Below are 23,484 nucleotides of genomic sequence, written 5' to 3'. Positions count from 1 at the left end.
TCTGCCACGTGTTTGCCCACTCACCTAACCTGTCCAAGTCACCCTGCAGCTTTTTTGCGTCCTCCTCACAGCTCACACTGCCACCCAGCTTAGTGTCATCTGCAAACTTGGAGATATTACATTCAATTCCCTCATCCAAATCATTAATGTATATTGTAAATAGCTGAGGTACCAGCACTGAGCCCTGCGGCACTCCACTAGTCACTGTCTATCATTCTGAAAAGGACCCGTTTATCCCGACTCTCTGCTTCCTATCTGCCAACTAGTTCTCTATCCACATCAGTACATTGCCCCCAATATCATGTGCTTTAATTTTGCACACCAACCTCTTGTCAAAAGCCTTTTGAAAGTCCAAATACACCACATCCACTGGTTCTCCCTTGTCCACTCTACTAGTTACATCCTCAAAAAATTCCAGAAGATTTGTCAAGCAGGATTTCCCTTTCATAAATCCATGCTGACTTGGACCGATCCCATCACTGCTTTCCAAATGTGCTGCTATTTCATCTTTAATAATTGATTCCAACAACTGATGTCAGGCTAACCGGTCTATAATTACCCATTTTCTCTCTCCCTCCTTTATTAAAAAGTGGTGTTACATTAGCTACCCTCCAGTCCATAGGAACCGATCCAAAGTTGATAGACTGTTGGAAAATGATCACCAATGCAGCCACTATTTCTAGGGCTACTTCCTTAAGTACTCTGGGATGCAGACTATCAGGCCCCAGGGATTTATCGGCCTTCAATCCCATCAATTTCCCTAACACAATTTCCCGCCTAATAAGGATTTCCTTCAATTCCTCCTTCTCACTAGACCCTTGGTCCCTAGTATTTCCAGAAGGTTATTTGTGTTTCCCTTTGTGAAGAAAGAACCAAAGTATTTGTTTAACTGGTCTGCCATTTCTTTGTTACCCATTATAAAATCTTATAAAATACTCCTGATCCCGCAAATGGGGCACTAAATCGCCCTAAGAGAGACCACAATCGGGCTGGTGTGGGGAGTGAAACCATGTTGTACTGGAAGGCTCTCTGAGTCTGTGTCTGAGGCCATTGTGCTGCCTTTGGCCGATACTACTATGCCATCCCAGCACAGTGTTAGAGTTTGAAAATTACATCCCGGGAGATGCTGGGTAGATTCAGATTATTGCAGATTGACTGGAACCAGTCAACCCAGAAAGCCCATCAGTGGGTGAAAGCCATTTGCTCTGGGCTGTAAAAGTGAACATTCTCCTGCCGGAATCACTGCCATGGTGGGGAGCAGCTCGGCTTTGCTCAGAGTGGCCGGAGATCAGTGAAATTGGGGAAGAGAGTCTGAGACCAATTGATTCTGGCGCTGAATTTCCATCAATCAACACCGGACCTCAAGATCCCATTCACCTGTGAACAGATTACAAGAGCTGTTCTCATGTGTTCTGAATCTCTGGGACTATCCCTTTGTGTATAATGATTTATCGGGAATGTTTCCTCTCTTTAAAGAGCCATGATAGAACCCTTCAGTACCTTGCACTCCCTACATGGTCTGTGGGGATCTACAGCCGGATCCTCTGCTGGGATCCAGTGCATTGTCTCACGGGAGCAGTCACAACCATCAAGGCCTCACTCACAGTTTTACTCCTGTGACCTTAGCCCCACAGGTTTAACTCTATGAACAGGAAGTTCTGGAATCTAACCCTTTTTAATCAGTGGTATTTCTCTATTTGGAGTTCCAGCTCCGACTCACTCCCCCAGTTTACCAGGAGTTCACTGATCAGGTGTCTCTTCATTTCTTTGTGAAGGTTGTTATTTTCCCCAATCTGTGATCCCGGGTCTGCAGCAGAGGTCGCGGTTAGTGGTTATAGTGGAATGGACACCAGATTGAAAAGTTTGTCATTCTATATCCGCCCTTCTGTCTGTTTCCTCTGCCCCGCACAGCTGGATGAGTGGGACGTATTTGCACTTCGAAGAGCACAGCCATTGGTCAGTCTTACCCTCCTGCCCATAACACAATTATTCTCAGATCATTCATCAAGTTCCCTCCGAACTCTCTGGGACTCTGGCATAACCAGGGGATGGAGTATAAAAGCAGCGAAGTCTTGCTACAGCTATACAAGGTATTGGTGAGGCCACACCTGGAATACTGTGTGCAGTTTTGGTTTCCATATTTACGAAAGGATATACTTGCTTTGGAGGCAGTTCAGAGAAGGTTCACTGGTTGATTCCGGGGATGAGAGGGTTGACTTATGCGGAAAGGTTGAGTCGGTTGGGCCTCTACTTATTGGAATTCAGACGAATGATGGGTGATCTTATCGAAACATATAAGATTATGAGGGGGGCTTGACAAGGTGGATGCAGAGAGCATGATTCCACTGATGGGGGAGGCTAGAACTAGAGAGCATGATCTTAGAATAAGGAGCCACCCTTTAAAACAGAGATGACGAGAAATTTCTTCTCTCAGAAGGTTGTAAATCTGTGGAATTCACTGCCTCAGAGAGCTGTGGAAGCTGGGATATTGAATAAATTTAAGACAGAAATAGACAGTTTCTTAAACGATAAGGGGATAAAGGATTATGGGGAATGATGGGGAAGTGGAGCTGAGTCCATGATCAGATCAGCCATGATCTTATTGAATGGTGGAGCAGGCTCGAAGGGCTGTATCACCTACTCCTGTTCCTATTTCTTATGTTTTTATGTTCTTATTATAATGTGGTACAATACACACAACAATGCCTTGTTAATATCGCATGTGTGCTCTTAATGTGAACCATTACAACCCAGAATAGACGGCAGTTATACCTGATCTGGACGGCTGGAATTACTGTTTATATTTGTTAACAGACCTGTTTTAGTCTATTCGGTAACATTGCACTGGTACACCGTGGCTGCAGTGTGTACCATCTACAAGATGCAGCAACTCGCAATGGCTTCCATCACCTAGACCTGGGCTGGGCAATTATTTGGGTTGGCGAGCCACTTAACAAGTTTTGTTGAGCTGTTGAGGGCCGCCCACCAATGTTGGCCCTGAGGCGGGTGGCCACATGGTCACACAACAATCGCGGGGTCCTGCACAGGCCCATCCCCAGCTCCTGCCGCTGGAAGAGATACTGCGCATGTGCAGGTGCCTCGTGGCCAACAGCAAATTTAAAGGGACCGTGCGTGGGAAAAAAATTAGAGGGAACATTTGATAAACATGAACATCGAATAAACATAAATTCAAATAGTAGTCAGATGTTATCTTACATACACAACATGTAGTTGATACGGCCTAGGAATGAGTCAAAGATAAAAGTTGAAAATGTTGTGGTATCTGCTGGTCTCTGTAAATCATTATCATCATAATAGGCAGTCCCTCGAAATCGAGGAAGACTTGCTTCCACTCTAAAAGTGAGTTCTTAGGTGATTGAACAGTCCAATACGGGAATTACAGTCTCTATCACACGTGGGACAGACAGTGGTTGAAGGAAAGGGTGAGTGGGGAGCCTGGTTGGCTGCACGTTCCTTCCGCAGCCTGCACTTGATTTCTGCATGCTCTCGGTGATGAGACTCGAGGTGCTCAACGCCCTCCCGGATGCACTTCCCCCACTTAGGGTAGTCTTTGGCCAGGGACTCCCAGATGTCGGTGGGGATGTTGCATTTTATCAAGGAGGCTTTGAAGATGTCCTTGTAACGTTTCCACCTTGGGCTTGCTTGCCGTGTAAGAATTCCGAGTAGAGCGCTTGCTTTGGGAGCCTTGTGTCAGGCATGCGGAGCTGGTTGAGTGTGGTCAATGCTTTGATGCTGGCAATGACAGCTGCAAGAAAAATGCAGGGAACAGCAGCAACCCTTGTGTACATGATCTTCTTTGACCTTACAAAGGCCTTTGATGCTGTCAATCGCGAGGGACTATGGAGCGTCCTCCTCTGTTTCGGCTTCCCGCAAAAGTTGGTACCATCCTCCATGTCATGCATTCAGCTGTCATTGTAACCCATGTGTAAACTGACCTAAGTTGTACACCATGAGAACATTGACCACTAGGTGATGAACTTGTGGGAGACACTCCTAATATGGACTTTCAGGTATAAAAGGGGAAGCTCCACCCACCTTCATCACTTCAGTGCTGGATAATAAAGGATACTAGTCACAGACTGACCTTCTCTAATGTATGAGCCTCGTGTGCATTTGTACTGTATAGTAAGGACATATTATTGGTGATGAGAAACTGGGATTTAAACCATGCGAGCATGGCCACTAGCAGCACAGATGAGAGGTACTGCGTTGGTGATGATTGGGATGATTTTATTGAGAGACTACAGCAAAGTTTCATCACTAAGGTATGGTTGGGACAGGATTCGGCCGACAAACGCAGGGCTCATCTCCTGACAGTTTGTGGATCCAGGGCGTACTCCCTGATGAAGGACCTTCTAGTGCCAGAGAAGCCGGTGGACAAGACTTTTGAAGAGCTCAGTAAGTTGCTCGGGGAACACTTTAAACTGGCGAGCAGCATGCACATGGCAAGACACCAGTTTTACACGCACCGGTGGTAAGAAGGGCAAAGCGTTCCAGACTTCGTGGCAGACCTCCGGCAACTGGCGAGTCGATGTAAGTTCCCAGATACATGCAGAGCGGAGATGCTGCGAGACTTTTTTATTGAGGGCATCGGGCATGCTGGGGTTTTCAGGAAACTGATTGAGACAAAAGACTTGACCCTGGAAACGGCGGCTTTGATGGCCCAGACAGTTATCTCAGGGGAGGAAGAGACCAGAATGATGTTTGACAAAAATCTTGGTTTAAATGCAGCAAATGGACAGGGAGCCAACATTGTTAATGCGGCACACAGTTCTCCAGACAGGGGCAATCGGACATGCCCGAGCATGTAGTCGAACCCAAAGGGGGAATTCAACAGAGACAATGGCTAGCTGAACAGCGATTCATGCCATCGCAAGGGACAATGCGGCCAGTAATGGGGCCATCAACACCTGTCAATGGTACGCTTAAGGACATTTACAGAGACAGTGAGAGATGATCGACTGGTAATGGATCTTTTGTTTTCAACAACGGCTCATGTTGGAGGTGTGGAGGCAAACACACAGCCAGAGCTTGCAGGTATCAGCAATATACCTGCAGAAACTGCAATATCAGCGGTCACATGGCGCGTATGTGCAGGAAGCCTGCAGCCAGGTTGGTGTACGAGGAGGACGGGCCTGATGTAAGCCCTACAAGGCCAAATGGACACTGGGGGAAATTGCTGGAAGCTGAAGTTCAGCGAGTTCATGTAGAGCATATACACAGTTCATACACCAGGACACCACCAATAATGATGAAAGTGCTCCTCAATGGCATCCCAGTATCAATGGAGCTAGACACAGGGGCCAGCCAGTCCCTGATGAGTATCAAACAGTTCGGCAAGTTGTGGGCGTCCAAGGCCAGGAGGCCAAAATGATTGCCAATTGACGCACAGCTACGGACATATGAAAGTAGATCATTCCGGTGCTAGGCAGCGCCACGGTAGTCGTGACCCACAAAGGTTCAGAGAACAGGCCGCCACTCTGGATTGTCCCGGGGGTGGCTGTCATGAACTGGAAATGGGGCGATGTCAATGCAATTTCTTCTGTGGAGCAAATATCATGCTCACAGGTCCTGGACAAATTTGACTCACTATTTCAGCCCGGCATTGGCACTTTCATGGGGACCAAGGTAGTGATTCACATAAACCCGGACGCCAGGCCAGTACACCACAAGGCCAGAGCGGTGCCGTACGTGATGCGGGAAAAGATAGAAGGCGAATTGGACCACCTACTGGGGGAAGGCATCATCTCGCCAGTCGAATTCAGTGACTGGGCGAGCCCGATTGTGCCGGTGCTCAAGGCGGATGGGTCGGTCAGGATATGTGGTGATTACAAGGCCAACGTCAATCAGGTGTCACTCTGAGACCAGTACCCACTACCGAGAGTGGAGGACCTCTTTGCGACGCTATCCGGTGGCAAACTTTTTTCAAAATTTGACATGACCTCAGCTTACATGACCCAGGAGCTGGTGAGTGAGTTGAAGAAGCTGACCACCATCACGTCACACAAGGGGTTATTTGAGTACAACAGATGCCCATTTGGGATTCGCTCGGTCGCTGCGATCTTTCAACGAAATATGGAAAGCCTCCTCAAGTCAATTCCAGGGACGGTGGTTTTTCACGACGATATCCTCATCACGGGTTGTGATACTGAAGAACATCACCACAACCTGGAGGAGGTGCTACGCAGACTGGACCGGGTAGGTCTGCGACTGAAACAGGCGAAGTGCATCTTCCTAGCTCCAGAGGTAGAATTCCTGGGGATGAGGGTAGCAGCAGACGGGATCAGACCTACTGCATCCAAAACAGAAGTGATCCAGAGAGCACCCAGACCCTGTAACATGATGGAGCTGCGTTCGTTCCTGGGGCTCCTGAACTATTTTGGAACTTTCTTCCCAAATTGAGCACGCTGTTAGAGCCGCTACATGTGCTCCTACACAAAGGTCATGATTGGGTCTGGGGTGACAGCCAGGAAAGAGCTTTTGATAGAGCACGCAATTTGTTATGCTCCAACAATCTGTTAACGCTATATGACCCATGTAAGAAACTTGTTTTAACGTGCGATGCATCGTCCTATGGGGCCGGGTGTGTGTTGCAGCATGTTAATGACAAGGGTCAGTTACAGCCAGTAGCTTATGGCTCCAGAAGTCTGTCCCAGGCAGAACAGGGCTACGGGATGGTAGAAAAGGAAGCGCTTGCATGTGTATATGCTGTAAAAAAAAAATGCACCAGTACCTGTTTGGCAGGAAATTTGAGCTGGAGACAGATCACAAACCCCTAACGTCCCTTTTGGCAGACAACAAGGCCATAAATGTGAATGCGTCGGCCCGCATACAGAGGTGGGCACTCACGTTAGCCGCCTATGACTATACAATTCGGCACAGATCAGGCACCAAAAACTGCGCCGATGCACTCAGCAGGCTCCCACTAGCCACCACCGAGGGAGCTACCAAGCATGCTGCTGAGATGGTCATGGCTGTTGAAGCTTTCAAAAGTGAAGGCTCACCCGTGACAGCCCGTCAGATTAAAGTCTGGACAAATAGTGACCCGCTACTGTCTTTAGTCAAGAAATGTGTCCTGAATGGGGACTGGGCAGCCACGTACAGGGCATGCCATGAGGAGTTCAAACCATTTCACAGGCTCAAGGATGAACTCTCGATTCAGGCTGATTGCCTACTATGGGGAAACCAAGTATTCATGCCCCAGATGGGCAGAGAGATGTTCATCAGAGAACTCCACAATGAGCACCCGGGCATTGTCATGATGAAGGCAATTGCTAGGTCACACGTTTGGTGGTCAGGGATAGATGCAGACCTGGAACTTTGTGTTTGCAGGTGCAACACGTGTGCCCAGCTGGGTAATGCGCCCAGGGAAGCCCCCCTTAGCCCCTGGTCCGGACCCGCCAAGCCTTGGTCATGCATCCATGTGGACTACGCAGGTCCTTTCATGGGAAAAATGTTTTTGGTTGTAGTAGCCGCCTACTCCAAATGGATCGAGTGTGACATTCTCAATCCAAGCACATCCTCTGCCATGGTAGGAAGTCTACGGGCAATGTTCGCCGCCCATGGTCTACCGGACGTCTTGGTCAGCGACAATGGCCCGTGCTTTACAAGCATTGAATTCCAGGACTTCATGGCAGGAAATGGTATCAACCATGTCAGAACGGCACCGTTCAAGCCGGCCTGAAACGGCCAGGCGAAACGAGCAGTGCAGATAATCATCAGAGGATGCTCAGAATCCAGGGGGTTCCCTACAAAGCCACTTATCACGCCTCCTGTTGGCCAATAGATCCCGACCACACTCGCTCACAGATGTTCCACCCGCAGAGCTGCTAATGAAAAGGACGCTCAAAACCAGGTTATCCCTTATACATCCCACCATGAAAGAAATTGTTGAGAGCAGGCGCCAGTCACAATGTGACTACCATGACGGGAATGCGAGGGCGCGATGTATCGATGTCAATGACCCTGTCTTTGTCCTCAACTACGCTGCAGGGCCCAAATGGCTCACAGGCACCATGATTGCCAAAGAGGGGAATAGGATTCTGGTAGTTAAACTTACCAATGGACAAATCTGCCGCAAACACGTGGATCTAACAAAAAGGAAGTTCAGCAACCCCATAGAAGAAGCAGAGGAAGAACACGATGTAGAGTTCACTCCTCCACAGGTGACCGAACACCGGAACCAAGCGGAGGAGAGCCCAGTCACTGTGGGCAGTCTGGACAGGCCTGAGGCACCGCAAACAGCAGACACTCAGGCCAGCGCCCAACAACCGGAGCCCCAACACAGGCACTCTACAAGGGAGCGTAAACCACCAGAGTGACTTAACCTATGAACCCAATCAGACTTTGGAGGGGAGGTGATGTCATGTATTCAACTGTCATTGTAACCCATGTATAAACTGACCTAAGTTGTACACTGTGAGAACATTGACCACTGGGTGGTGAACTTGTGGGAGACACTCCTAACCTGGACTTTCAGGTATAAAAGGGGAAGCTCCACCCACCTTCATCACTTCAGTGCTGGCTAATAAAGGATACTGGTCACAGACTGACCTTCTCTCAAGTATGGGCCTCGTGTGCATTTATACTGTATAGTAAGGACATATTACTCCACCTGCTCCACGATGACATGATCTTGACCAACGGATCCATCACAGACCCAATCCACATCTGGACCGGGGTCAAGCAGGGCTGCTTCATCACGCCAACCCTCTTCTCGATCTTCCTCGCTGCAATGCTCCACCTCACACTCAACAAGCTCCCCGCTGGAGTGGAACTAAACTACAGAACCAGTGGAACCTGTTCAACCTTCGATGTCTCCAGGCCGGATCCAAGACCATCCCAACCTCTGTAAATCAGTGCTATGAAATAGAACTGTACCCTCTTTAGAGCCTGTGACAGCATCAATTTCCCATCTCACTCATTATTATGCCCTCTGCAAAGATTACTAATGCAGTCCCAATTGGTGCCAGATGAGGACTCCCCTGCCGTCATACTATGGATACCGAGAGAGGAAAGATGCAGCGCCGGCCACTTTCTTCAGTAAAAGATCTGTGGAGATGAGCAGCCATGACCCCACTCTAAATTGTATAGGACATATTCTAGTACTCAGTGCATTCTGGGTATGTATATCCGCCATTGGGGCCCAGACTCACGGAACAGATCTTTTTAATCGGTCCAGGGAGAATCGATTTTGCGAATTATTAATTTGAATGAAGTAATACTACGGTTTTTCCTTAGCTGCAGTTCGGGTCTGTCTCTGACCCATGGTAAGTGAAAGTGATAGACGAATGTACAGCTCGAGCTCCGGCTCGCGTTCTATTTCTGTCCCATCCAGCGGGCCGGATAGAATGATTTGGAGGGCCAGATATGGTCCACAGACCATATTTTGCTCACCATTGCTCTACACTGCCCCATCAAACAGCTTGGCTTACATACTGAGTAAACCATATGTAAACTACTCAGCAAACACTTCCAGGTCAGGTACAGTATGTGTTAGTTACAGTGTAAAGTATATTTAAAATGGCCATAAAACACTCCCACGTCAAGTCCAGCACCAGATAGATACTGGGTAAAGCTCCCTCTAATCTGTCCCATGAAACCCTCCCAGGTCAGGTAAAGGTCCCTCTACAAACTCCTATCAAACACTCCCAGGGCAGGTACAGCACGGGCTAGATACAGCGAAAAGCTGCCTCTACACTGCCCCATAAAACACTCCCAGTTCAGAAACAGCACATTTCAGATACAGAGTAAAGCTCGCTCAACACAGTCACATCAAAAAGTTCCAGGGCAGATAGACAGGGTTCAATACAAAGTAAATCTTACTGTGTAGTCGTTCATCAAGCAGAACGAACTCAGGTACAGCATGTGGCTCCTCTGACACCAACCAATGAAGCACATAATGTACTTCATGGTATGAATACAGGACATAAATCCCGGTACATGTAAGGATCACGCAGTCCCAGGTGAGGTATGAGCTAACTTTACAAACCTTGCTATTGAGGGAGTGCAGCGAAGGTTCACCAGACTGATGCCCGGGATGGCAGGACTGACATATGAGGAGAGACTGGATCGACTGGGCCTGTATTCACTGGAGTTTAGAAGAATGAGAGGGGATCTCATAGAAACATATACAATTCTGATGGGTTTAGACAGGTTAGATGCAGGAAGAATGTTCCCAATGTTGGGGGAGTCCAGAACCAGGGGTCACAATCTAAGGATAAGGGGTAAGCCATTTAGGACCGAGATGAGGAGAAACTTCTTCACTCAGAGTGTTGCTAACCTGTGAAATTCTCTACCACAGAGAGTTGTTGATGCCAGTTCGTTAGATATATTCAAGAGGGAGTTGGATATGGCCCTTACAGCTAAAAGGATCAGGGAGTATGGAGAGAAAGCAGGAAAGGGGTACTGAGGTGAATGATCAGCCATGACCTTATTGAATGGTGGTGCAGGCTCGAAGGGCCGTATAATGTGGATAAATGTAAGGTTATCCACTTTGGTGGCAAAAACATGAAGGTACTCCTGCACCTAGTTTCTATGTTTCTATGTTTTTAGGTCACTTTATCAAGGAGGCTTTGAAGATGTCCTTGAAACATTTCCTCTGCTCACCTGGGGCTCGCTTGCCGTGTAGGAGTTCCAAGTAGAGCACTTGCTTTGGGATTCTCGTGTCTGGCATGCAGACAATGTGGCCCGCCCAACAGAGCTGGTTGAGTGTGGTCAGTGCTTTGATGCTGGGGATGTTGGCCTGATCGAGAACACTGACGGTGGTGCATCTATCCTCCCAGGAGATTTGCAGGATCTTGCGGAGACATCGTTGGTGGTATTTCTCCAGTGATTTGAAGTGCCTACTCTACTGTATATAATTGCAGTAAGAAGTCTTTACTCTTATACTTAAATCATCTTGTAATAAAGGCCAAAATTCCCTCAATTCTGGAGGCGGTCTCAGCAGATTGGAAAACTGCAAATGTAACACCCCTATTTAAAAAAGAAGGCAGACAAAAAGCAGGAAACGCTAGACCAGTTAGCCTAACATCTGTAGTTGGGAAAATGTTGGAGTCCATTATTAAAGAAGCCGTAGCAGAATATTTGGAAAAGCATACTTCAGTCAGGGTCAATATGGATTTATGGAAGGAAAGTCATGTTTGACAAATTTGCTGGAATTCTTTGAGGTTGTAATGAACAGGGTGGATAAAGGGGAACCAGTGAATCTGGTGTAAATTGGACTTCCAGAAGGCATTTGACACGGCGTCACATAAACGATTACTGCACAAGATAAAAGTTCACGGGGTTGGGGGTAATATATTAGCATGGATAGAGGATTGGCTAACTAGCAGAAAACAGAGAGTTCGGATAAATAGTTCATTCTCTGGTTGGCAATCAGTAACTAGTGGGGTGCCGCAGGGATCAGTGCTGGGACCCCAACTATTTACAATCTATATTAACTTGGAAGAAGGGACCGACTGTAACGTAGCCAAGTTTGCTGACAATACAAAGATGGGAGGAAAAGCAATGTGTGAGGAGGACACAAAAAACCTGCAAAAGGACACAGTCAGGCTAAGTGAGTGGGCAAAAATTTGGCAGATGGAGTATAATGTTGGAAAGTGTGAGGTCATGCATTTTGGCAGAAAAAAATCGAAGAGCAAGTTATTATTTAAGTGGATAAAAATTGCAAAGTGCCACAGTACAGCGGGACCTAGGGGTACTTGCGCATGAAACACAAAAGGATAGTATTACAGCAAGTAATCAGGAAGGCCAATGGTATCTTGGCCTTTATTGCAAAGGGGATGGAGTATAAAAGCAGGGGTGTCTTGCTACAGTTATACAACATATTGGTGTGGCCAGACCTGGAATACTTCATCCAGTTTTGGTTTCCATATTTAAAAAAGAATATACTTTGGAGGCAGTTCAAAGATGGTTCACTCGGTTGATTCCAGAGATGAGGGGGTTGATTTATGAGGAAAGGTTGAGTAGGTTGGGCCTCTAAACATTGGAATTCAGAAGAATGAGAGGTGATCTTATCGAAACGTATAAGATTATGAGGGGGCTTGACAGGGTGGATGCAGAGAGGATGTTTCCACTGATAGGGGAGACTAGAACTAGGGGACATGATCTTAGAATAAGTGGCTGTACATTTAAAACTGAGATGAGGAGGAATTTCTTCTCTCAGAGAGTTGTGAATTTGTGGAATTCACTGCCTCAGAGAGCTTGTGGAAACTGGGTCATTGAATAAATTTAAGACAGAGGTGGACAGTTTCTTAACCGATAAGGGAATAATGGGTATGAGGAGCAGGCAGGGAAATGGACCTGAGTCCATGATCGGATCAGTCATGATCATATTAAATGGCGGAGCAGGCTCGAGGGACCATAGAGCCTACTCCTGCTCCTATTTCTTATCTTCTTATGTTCTTATGCCAACATACAATTTGCTCTGTTAATTGATTGTTAATTGATGTTAACTTTCAGTGATTCTTGTGCAAAGACACCCAGGTCCCTCTGAACACCAGCTTCTCTCGCCATTTAAAAATATTCTGCTTTTCTGTTTTTCCTACCAAAGTGGATATCTTCACATTTCTCCCCTATATTCCATTTGTCATTTTTTTTACCAGCTAACGTAGCCTGTCTATATCCCCTTGAAGCCTCTTTGTACCTTCCTCACAAATTGCATTCCCACCTAGCTTTGAATCATTAGTAAATGTGGATATACAGGTTGTATCTCTCCAGTCCAGGTCTCTTAATCTGGAAATATCCCTGGTCTGGCAACAGCCCAGCGTGGGTGGCGTCCTGTGCTGTTCATTGAGGCTGTGAAAAGTGCGATTGGATTTGACGTCACCCAAATCCAGGTCGCTGGTTGCAGTGTGGGCAGGTACAGCTGGAGCGGCGAGATCGGACGAAGGAGCGGCAAGAGTTTGTAGAGGGACGTGATCGGGGCCCAGAAGAGGCCAGGGGCCAGAGGCAGCACGGGCCGGCCCACACTGCGATATGTGTGTGTGGATTAGGTCCATGCAGCAGAGCAGGTCTCCAGTCGTCTTGGTACATCAGTCATTGAAGGTTGGCATGCAGGTGCAGCAGGCGGTTAAGAAAGCAAATGGCATGTTGGCCTTCATAGCGAGGGGATTTGAGTACAGAGGCAGGGAGGTGTTGCTACAGTTGTACAGGGCCTTGGTGAGGCCACACCTGGAGTATTGTGTACAGTTTTGGTCTCCTAACCTGAGGAAGGACATTCTTGCTATTGAGGGAGTGCAGCGAAGGTTCACCAGACTGATTCCCGGGATGGCGGGACTGACCTATCAAGAAAGACTGGATCAACTGGGCTTGTATTCACTGGAGTTCAGAAGAATGAGAGGGGACCTCATAGAAACATTTAAAATTCTGACGGGGTTAGACAGGTTAGATGCAGGAAGAATGTTCCCAATGTTGGGGAAGTCCAGAACCAGAGGTCACAGTCTAAGGATAAAGGGTAAGCCATTTAGGACCGAGATGCGGAGGAACTTCTTCACCCAGAGAGTGGTGAACCTGTGGAATTCTCTACCACAGAAAGTTGTTGAGGCCAATTCACTAAATATATTCAAAAAGGAGTTAGATGAAGTCCTTACTATTAGGGGGATCAAGGGGTATGGCGAGAAAGCAGGAATGGGGTACTGAAGTTGAATGTTCAGCCATGAACTCATTGAATGGCGGTGCAGGCTAGAAGGGCCGAATGGCCTGCTCCTGCACCTATTTTCTATGTTTCTATGTTTCTATGTTAATCCTTGCCACTGGACCAAGAACTAGCTCTGTCAAGCCTGTGTGGTGGCTGGTGTGCAACGGCCACCCCACATTAAAAAAATCCAGGCACAGTCATCTTCCACCCTTTAAGATGTAGTTCGGGATCTGGAATATTAGGTCCTTCATTGAAACACCTGTGAACTCATCCCTTTTTTGCGTGGAAGCAAGTCATCCTCGCTTCGAGGGACTGCCTAAGATGATGATGATCATTGAGGCAAGCGGGCCAAGCAAGGAAAGGAAAGGAAAGGGCAGGTGGCTGACTGAGACACTAAAGCTGGGCCTCACCCCAGGCTCTCTCTCTCTCCACCCCCCACCCCCTCCCCCTTGCTGCCACCGCGCTCTCCCCATCACCGCGCTCCCCCTCCCGCCACAGCCCTTCCCCCCCACCACTCTCCCCCCCCCCCCACCTCCACCGCTCTCCCCCCGCTGCTTCTCTCCCCACCCCTCTTTTCTCCCCGCACTGCCGCTTCTCTCCCCGTGCATGCACAGAACACACTGGGTTGCTGTCAGCAGCTGACCTCCCGAGGTCCGGAAAATTCAATGATTTGGATGAGAGGACCAAATGTTATACAGTTTGACATCTCTGGTCTGGCACTGGTCAGCTCCCAAGGATGCTGGACCAGAGAGGTCAAACTGTATAACATTTGGTCCTCTCATCCAAATCATTGATAGATATTGTGAATAGCTGAGACCCAAGCACCAATCCCTGTGGTACCCCACCAGTTACAGCCTGCCAACCTGAAAATGAACCATTTATTCCGATTCTTTTTTCTGTCTGTTAACCAATCCTCAATCCATGCTCGTATATTACCCCAATCCCTTGAGCCCTAATTTTGTTTAATACCCTCTTGTGGCACCTTATCGAATGCCTTCTGAAAATTCAAATACACCACATCCACTGGTTCCTCTTTATCTATTCTGCTAGTTACAACCTCAAAAAAACTCTTAACCGATTTGACAAACATAATTTCCCTTTCATAAAGCCATGTTGACTCTGCCCAATCTTATTATTATTCTCCAAGTGCCTGTTACCACATCCTTAATAATAGAATCTAGCATTTTCCCTACTACTGATGTCAGGCTAACTGGTCTGTGGTTCCTCGTTTTCTCTCTCCCTCCTTTCTCAAATAGCCCAGTTAAATTTGCTACCTTCCAAATCATGGGAACCATTCTAGAATCTATAGCATTTTTGAAGATGACAATCAATGCATCCACTATGTCTATAGCTACCTTTTTCAATACCCTAGGATGTAGGCCATCAGGTCCAGGGGATTTATCGGCTTTCAATCCCATTAATTTCTTCAGGACCATTTTTTGATGAACACTAATTTATTTTAGTTGCTCATTCTCGCTAGGCCCTGGGTTCTCCAGTAGTTTCAGAAAATATTTTGCGCCTTCTTCCGTGAACACACAAAGTATGCATTTAATTTCTCTGCCAATTCCTTGTTCCCCATTATAATTCCTCCTGTCTCAGCCTGTAGGGGACCCACATTTACTTTTGCTAATCTTTTCCTTTTGACATACCTATAGAAGCTTTTGCAGTCTGTTATTTTGTCTCTCAATAGTTTACTCTCACATTCTAGTTTCCCTCTCTTTATCAATTTCTTGGTCTTCCTTTGCTGAATTCTAAAATCTTCCCAGGCTTACTGCTCTTTGGGCAACATTATAAGCATCTTACTTTCATCTAATACTATCTTTAACTTATTTTCTTGGCCACGGTTAGACCACTATTCATGTGAGGTTTTGTGCCTTAAAAGAATGTATGTTTGTTGTAAATTATGTATTAATTATTTAAATGCTAGCAATTTCTTTTCTACAATCATACCTTTCAACATAGTTTCCCCATCCAACTTAGCCAACTCTCCCCTCATATCTACATAGTTTCCTTTGTTTAGGTTTAGACCCTAATTTTGTATTTAACTAAATCACTTTCAAACTTAATGTAAAATTCTATCAAATTATGGTCACTCTTCCCTAAGGGCCACTTTCCTACAAGGTTATTAATTAACCCTTTCTTATTGCATAATACTAGATCTAAAATAGCCTGTTCTCTAATTGGTTCCTCAATATATTGATCTGGAAATTTGCCTTGCCCAGTTTATATGCAGATTAAAGTCCCCCATGGTTATTGTATTACCTTTGTTACATACACCTCTAATTTCCTGATTTATATTGTGCCCTACATTACCACTGTGGTGTGGAGGCCTATAAACAACTCCCATCAATGTTTTCTGCCCCTTGTTATTTCTTAGCTCCACCCAAACTGATTCTATTTCTTGATTTCCCGAGCTAAGATCCTTTCCCTCTACTGTCTTTATCCCATCCTTTATTATCAGGGCTTCCCCTTCTCCTTTTCCATTTTGCTATCTCTTCTAAAAGTTCCGTATCCTGGAATATTTAGTTCCCAACTGTGGTCACTTTGCAACCATGTCTCCATAATGGCTATTGGATTAAACCTATTCATTTCTATTTGCGCTATTAATCCATCTATTTTGTTGAGAATTCTTTGTGCATTCAGATATAGTGCCTTTAGCTTTGGATTTTTTCTATTTTTCCCTGATGTCACTTTAGTCAGTAATGCCCTATTACCTTTGTTATTCTCTCTGTCCCTTCCTGATCTACTCTGTTTATTTTTACCCAAAACTCTGCTCTGCTCTAGAGCCTTGACATGTCTCTTGTTGCTTTTTCTCTGTATCTAAACCGTGCTGTACTTTCCTGGATCTCCCCACCCAGCCTTCAATAGTTTAAAGCCCTGTTTACTGCCCTAGTTATTCGATTCACCAGGACGCTGGTTCCTGCCCAGCTCAAGTGGAACCCATGGCAAGGGAACAGCTCCCTCTTTGCCCAGTACTGGTGCCAGTGTCTGTAAAGCAACACCTCTGCCTCCCACACCACTCTGTGAGCCACACATTTAACGTTCGAATCTGCTTATCCCTGTAACAATTGGTGTGTGGCTCAGGTAACAAACCAGAGATTATTACCTTTGAGGTTCAGCTTTTTCATTTGGATTCCAACTCTTCAAACTTTTTCAGCAGAACCTCATTGCTAGTTCTACTTATGTTGTTGGTTCCTACGTGGACCACGACAGCTGGATCCTCCCCTTCCCACTCCAAATCCTGACTCTGAGCTGTCCCAGGGAGAGGGAAGTATGTTCGTTGTCTGACCCTGAGCTGCCCCAGGGAGGGGGCAGTGTGTGATGTCCCTGTGGGGTGCAGTATGTTCAGTGTCTGACCCTGAGCTGCCCCAGGGAGGGGGCAGTGTGTGATGTCCCTGTGGGATGCAGTATGTTCAGTGACTGACCCTGGGCTGCCCCAGGGAGGGGGGCAGTGTGTGATGTCCCTGTGGGGGTCAGTATGTTCAGTATCTGACCCTGAGCTGCCCCAGGGAGGGGGCAGTGTGTGATGTCCCTGTGGGGGTGCAGTATGTTCAGTATCTGACCCTGAGCTGCCCTTATTCCTCCTGCTCTAGGGGGGAGTCACTCTCCTCTCAGTCGGAGTTAATTGGAGGGACAGCGTCATCTACTGGACATCGGCGGTATTTCAAGGCACATCATGTCCGGCTCCATCCCAGAGAAATCCAAAACCAACCTGCAGATTCAATTCATTTTATTATCAATGGCTCCATTTGTTGCAACTTTCAGTATGTGAAGAAATCCCTTTAAATAATGAAGTATGGGATACAAACACAATCAGCATTATTTTTATCTGATCCTTTTCCCGTTGATTAATTGGTCCAGTCTCCAGAATATTAAACTCCAGCCCAGTTATAGGGAGAATCATTATCAGCAGAAAGAAACCCCATATGCCAGAATGGATACGATTCAATCTGGGATAACAGCAGAATTCAAACCCTACAGGCACTTGTGAACTCGCTGATGTCTCAGCAGGTTGGATGACTGAGTGAATCCCTCCTCACACACGAAGCAGGTGAATGGCCTCTCCCCAGTGTGAACTCGCTGGTGTGTTATGAGGGTGTATGACCGAGCAAATCCCTAATCACACACTGAGCAGGTGAATAGTCTCTCCCCAGTGTGAACTCGCTGGTGTGTCAGCAGGTGGGATGACTGAATGAAGCCTCCCCCCACACGGAACAGGTGAATGGCCTTTCCCCAGTGTGAATTCGCTGGTGTTTCAGCAGGTTGGATGACTGAGTGAATCCCTTCTCACACACAGAGCAGGTGAACGGCCTCTCCCCCGTGTGAACTCGCTGGTGTGTCAGCAGGTTGGATTTCAAAATCAATCCCTTCCCACACTCAGAGCAGGTAAATAGGCCCCCCCCCCCCAGTGTGAACTCGCTGGTGAGTTAGAAGGCAGGATGACACAGTGAATCCCTTTCCATACACAAAGCAGGTGAACGGCCTCTCCCCAGTGTGACAGCGCCGATAAATTTCCAGCTGGGATGGGTAATTGAATGCCCTCCCACAGTCCCTACATTCCCACAGTTTCTCCGTGGTGCGGGTGTCCTTGTGTCTCTCCAGGTTGAACGATCAGTTGAAGCCTGGTCCACACACAGAACACGTGTATGTTTTCTCCCCGCTCTCAATGGTATGATGTTTTTTCAGACTGTGTAACTGGTTAAAGCTCTTCCCACAGGCAGTGCACTGGAACACTCTCACTTGGGTGTGTGTGTCTCGGTGCTTTTCCAGTCACATTGATGTTTGAAATCTGTTCCCACAGACAGAACAGACAAATATTGCTTTTTCAAAGGCCGATAATATTAGAGTCCTGAGGAATCGAGTGATTCTGTCAGATCTTGACGTGATATTTAGTTTTAGAGTCTCCCATCGGCAAATACTCCCCTTCTAATATCTTGGAAAAGAAGTTTACAAAAATAATTACAGGACAGAAATTCAGAACAGACAATTCTAGATTCTATGGAACATTCGTTCCTCTCTTGTTCCTCCAAAGCTGTAAATCCCCGTAGGCTGGTTAGTTTAACATCTGTAGTGGGGAAAATGCTTGAAACTATCATTAAGAAAGAAATAGCGGGACATCTAGATAGGAATAGTGCAATCAAGCAGATACAACATGGATTCATGAAGGGGAAATCATGTTTAACTAATTTACTAGAATTCTTTGAGGATATAACGAGCATGGTGGATAGAGGTGTACCGATGGATATGGTGTATTTAGATTTCTAAAAGGCATTCGATAAGGTGCCACACAAAAGGTTACTGCAGAAGATAGAGGTACGCAGTGTCAGAGGAAATGTATTAGCATGGATAGAGAATTGGCTGGCGAACAGAAAGCAGAGTCGGGATAAATGGGTCCTTTTCGGGTTGGAAATCGGTGGTTAGTGGTGTGCCACAGGGATCGGTGCTGGGACCACAACTGTTTACAATATACATAGATGACCTGGAAGAGGGGACAGAGTGTAGTGTAACAAAACTTGCAGATGACACTAAGATTAGTGGGAAAGCGGGTTGTGTAGAGGACACAGAGAGGCTGCAAAGAGATTTGGATAGGTTAAGCGAATGGGCTAAGGTGTGGCAGATGGAATACAATGTCGGAAAGTGTGAGGTCATCCAACTTGGGGAAAAAAACAGTAAAAAGGAATATTATTTGAATGGGGAGAAATTACAACATGCTGCGGTGCAGAGGGACCTGGGGGTCCTTGTGCATGAAACTCTTAGAGTCTACCTGCAAAACATAAAACATTAAACCGTGCCACCCGCCCTGGATGACACAGCAGACATTTACAAGGCCCTTTTTTTCTTTTTTGTGGTTTTTTTTTTGTGTTTTTCTTTTTTTTTGGTTTTTTTTGGGGCGCTAAAATTAAATTTTTTCCAGTGTCCCCTATAAAAGGGGAGGGGGACACTAAAAGCACTGGCAATTAAAACAAATTAAACTTTAAAACGTAAAATCAAATTAAAATTTGGTTGCCGGGCGTGATGATGCACTCCAGTCCCTCCGGTGCCCACCTCTCACGGAAGGCCGCGAGCGTACCGGTGGACACCGCGTGCTCCATCTCCAAGGACACCCTGGACCGGATGTAAGAGCGGAAGAGAGGCAGGCAGTCAGGTTGAACGACCCCCTCGACCGCCTGCTGCCTGGACCGGCTGATGGTACCCTTGGCGTGCCCAGGAGCAGTCCTACGAGGAGGCCCTTGGACCTACCCGCTCCCCTCCGCACAGGGTGCCCAAAGATCAGGAGAGTGGGACTGAAGTGCAGCCAGAATTTCAGGAGCAGCCCCTTTAGATAATGAAACAGGGGCTGCAACCTCGTGCACTCAATAAAAACATGGAACACGGACTCCTCCAGACCGCAGAAATTGCAGGCGGCCTGGGAGTCCGTGAACCGGCTTAAAAATTTGTTGCACAGCACTGCTCCGTGCACCACCCTCCAGGCCAAGTCCCCGATGAATAGTGGGAGGACTCCCGCATAGAGTGCCCTCCATCGGGGACCCCCGCCTCCTCTGGACGGCAAGATGGTACGCCATGGCGTGTCCGGACGGCCGGCGAGGATGGCAAAGTTGAGAGTGTGCAGGAGCAGCCGGTACAGGAAACCCCTCCGCGCGGAACTGAAAGGCACGGAGGGGATTTCCCCGAGGCGGCTCAATTTGTGAGGCGCTGGCCCCCGAGGGAGGTTCCGGGATTTGGCGCCAATGAGGAATTCCGTCCGGACGGGGGTCAGTTCGGACGGGATCTCCCCACGTGCTTGAGCCTCCTCGATGCACCTAACAGAGTCAGGGCCCAAAGCTGTTTTTAGCGACTCGATGGCTTCGGCCGCGTGGCGGACGTCGGCTGAATTTAGGCGCCGCGCCAGCGTGCCTGGCGCCATCCAGCCCGCTCCTCCGCCATCGAGCAGGTCCCTGACCCTGGTCACCTCACCAGCCACAGCCCTCTCTTCCGACCGCCACATAAAACCTCGGTCGTGGAGGTACGGATGCCCGAGCAGCGGCTCCTGCAGGACAGCCGCCACTCCAGCCAGCGGAGAGCTGCGCTTGGTGGAGACTTTGTTCCAGACCCTGATGAGGTCCCTGTAAAAGACAGGCAGCTCCCGGAGGGCGGTCCTGGCACCCCCCAAGTTCACAAACAGGAGCTGCGTGTCGTAATTGAGGTCGCGCTGCTGGCGGAAGAAATACCTCGCCAGAGCGCACCACCTAGGAGGGGGCTCGACGTAAAGGTATCTCTACAGGGTCTGAAGACGGAAAGTCGCGAGCTGGGCGCTGACGCACACCAACGACTGACCGCCCTCCTCAAGCGGGAGACTCAAGACCGCAGCAGAGACCCAGTGCTTCCTGTTGTTCCAGAAGAAGTCCACCAGCTTCTTCTGTATCTTGGCGACAAACGCAGGGGGAGGGGTCAAAGTGACCAGCCGGTACCACAACATGGCGGCCACCAGCTGGTTTATGACTAGTGCTCGACCCCTGTAGGACAGCACTCGGAGCAGTCCTGTCCAGCGCCCTAGGCGAGCGGCGACCTTGGCCTCCAGCTCCTGCCAGTTTGCCGGCCAGGCTCCCTCGTCGGGGCTAAGGTGGACTCCCAGATAGAGGAGATGGGTCGTGCTCCAGGCAAAAGGCCTGAGCTCCTCCGGCAGGGAGTCCACCCGCCACTGACCCACCAGGAGTCCGGAACATTTCTCCCAGTTAATTCTGGCGGAGGATGCGGCCGAGTAAATCTCTTGGCACTCACGCATCCTCCGCAGGTCAGCGGGATCCTCTACCGCGAGGAGCACGTCATCGGCGTAAGCCGAGAGGACGACCTCCACGCCTGGCCCTTGCAGAGCCAGTCCCGTCAACCTCGTCCGCAAGAGGCGCAGGAAAGGCTCCACGCAGATGGCATATAACTGGCCGGACATGGGGCATCCCTGGCGCACCCCTCTCCTAAAGCGAAGGGGCGCCGTCAAGGACCCGTTAACCTTAATCAGACACTCCGCGGCGGCGTACAAAAGTCGGATCCGGGCAACAAAATGCGTCCCGAACCCGAAAGCACGCAGAGTTCCGAGCAGATAGTCGTGATCCACCCTATCGAACGCCTTCTCTTGGTCGAGGGATAGGAAGGCGACCGACAGACCAGCCTCCTGGGAATGATGGATGAGGTCCCGGACCAGATGGATGTTGTCGTGGATTGTCCGGCCCAGGACCGTGTAGGACTGGTCGGGGTGGATCATGTGGTCCAGCACGGCACCAAGGCGAGCAGACATCGCCCTGGTGAAGATTTTGTAGTCCGTGCTGAGGAGGGAGACCGGGCGCCAGTTCTTAAGGAGGCGGAGATCGCCCTTCTTAGGCAGCAGGACGATGACTGCCCTGCGCCAAGAGAGGGGCATCTCCCCGGTCGCCAGACTTTCCCCCAGGACCTGCGCGTAGTCGCTCCCCAGGACTCCGGGCTGACTTACGGACACTCTGTCTTTTTTCCAGCGAGTAGAAGAAGGGGGAGCCGCGGTCCAGATCCCGCAGGAACCGGATCCGCGACCTCACGAACGCGCCTCGGGACCCGACGAGCTGCAGGTCCTTCAGCGCGGCCTTCTTCGCTTCGTACACCGTCCGCAGGGCTGGGTCCCCGACGACTTGACCGAGACGGGACTCCAGGTCGAGCACCTCTTTTTCTAGGCGCCCGACCCTGGCCGCCCGCCTCTTGGTCGACCCCCTCGCGTACTCTTGACAGAAGACACGGACGTGAGCCTTGCCCACGTCCCACCATAGCCTCAAGGAGGGGAAGCCCCCCTGCTTCCTTCTCCAGTCGGACCAGAATCGACGGAACGAGTCCTGGAACCGCACGTCCTCCAGCAGCTGGTTGTTAAAGTGCCAGTACGTGGACCGCGTCCTCGCACGGAGCGAAGTGAGCTCTGCCCACACCAGGTGGTGGTCCGAACATGGCACCGGCCGCATGGAGGCCGCCGGGACGCAGGAAACGTACGCCCGAGACACGTAAAGGCGGTCGACTTTAGACCATCCTACTCCAGGCCTCACCCAAGTAAAGGCGCTGGAGTTGGGATGGAGATTTCGCCAGATGTCCACCAAGGCGAAGGACCCGACCAGGTCCCTCAACTTCTCCATCGTCGTCATGCACTGCGGGGCACCAGAGCGGTCCCTCGCCTCGAGGGTGCAGTTAAAATCCCCCCCGAGGACAATGCAGTCGCCGACGTCGACGGAGCCAAGAAGAGCGGACACCTCTTCAAAGAAGCGCGTTTGCTGCGGGCCGGGCTGAGGGGCGTACACGTTCACAAGATGGAGCGGCACGTCCCCCAGGCGAACCGTTACGTGCAGCAAGCGGCCTGGCACGGGCTCCTCGACCCCCAAGATCTCCGGCTGAAAATGCGGGCCCAGCAAGATGGCCACCCCACTAGAAGTGGCGGTGAGGTGGCTCATGCGGACCTCTCCTTGCCATTCCAGGAGCCACGTGGCTTCGTCTCCCGGAACGGTGTGGGTTTCTTGCAGGAAGCACATCGCATATTTCCCCTCCCGCAGGAGCGAAAAATTGTCAAATCTACGGCGTGCCCCTCTGCCGCCGTTGATGTTGAGGCTGGCTATGGTTATCTTCATGGCAAAAGCATAGTGCAACCTCTACCTTAACCTATTGTGGGGGAGGGAGCGGAGTCTTTTGTTGAACTCCACTCCCTCCGCAGCCCAGCGAGGAGTCCCTCGAGCTCGCGCTGCTCAAGGTGTTGCGCCTTTGTCAAGGGCCCGCCCGCGGCCAAGGTTTTAGCGGCGGCGCGGATGGACCCCTTGATCAGCTCTGGCTCGGACCATTTTTCCAGG

Source organism: Pristiophorus japonicus, chromosome 9 (genome assembly GCF_044704955.1).
Source record: "Pristiophorus japonicus isolate sPriJap1 chromosome 9, sPriJap1.hap1, whole genome shotgun sequence".
In the NCBI taxonomy this organism is placed as follows: domain Eukaryota; kingdom Metazoa; phylum Chordata; class Chondrichthyes; family Pristiophoridae; genus Pristiophorus; species Pristiophorus japonicus.
This window is presented reverse-complemented; position numbering follows the sequence as displayed.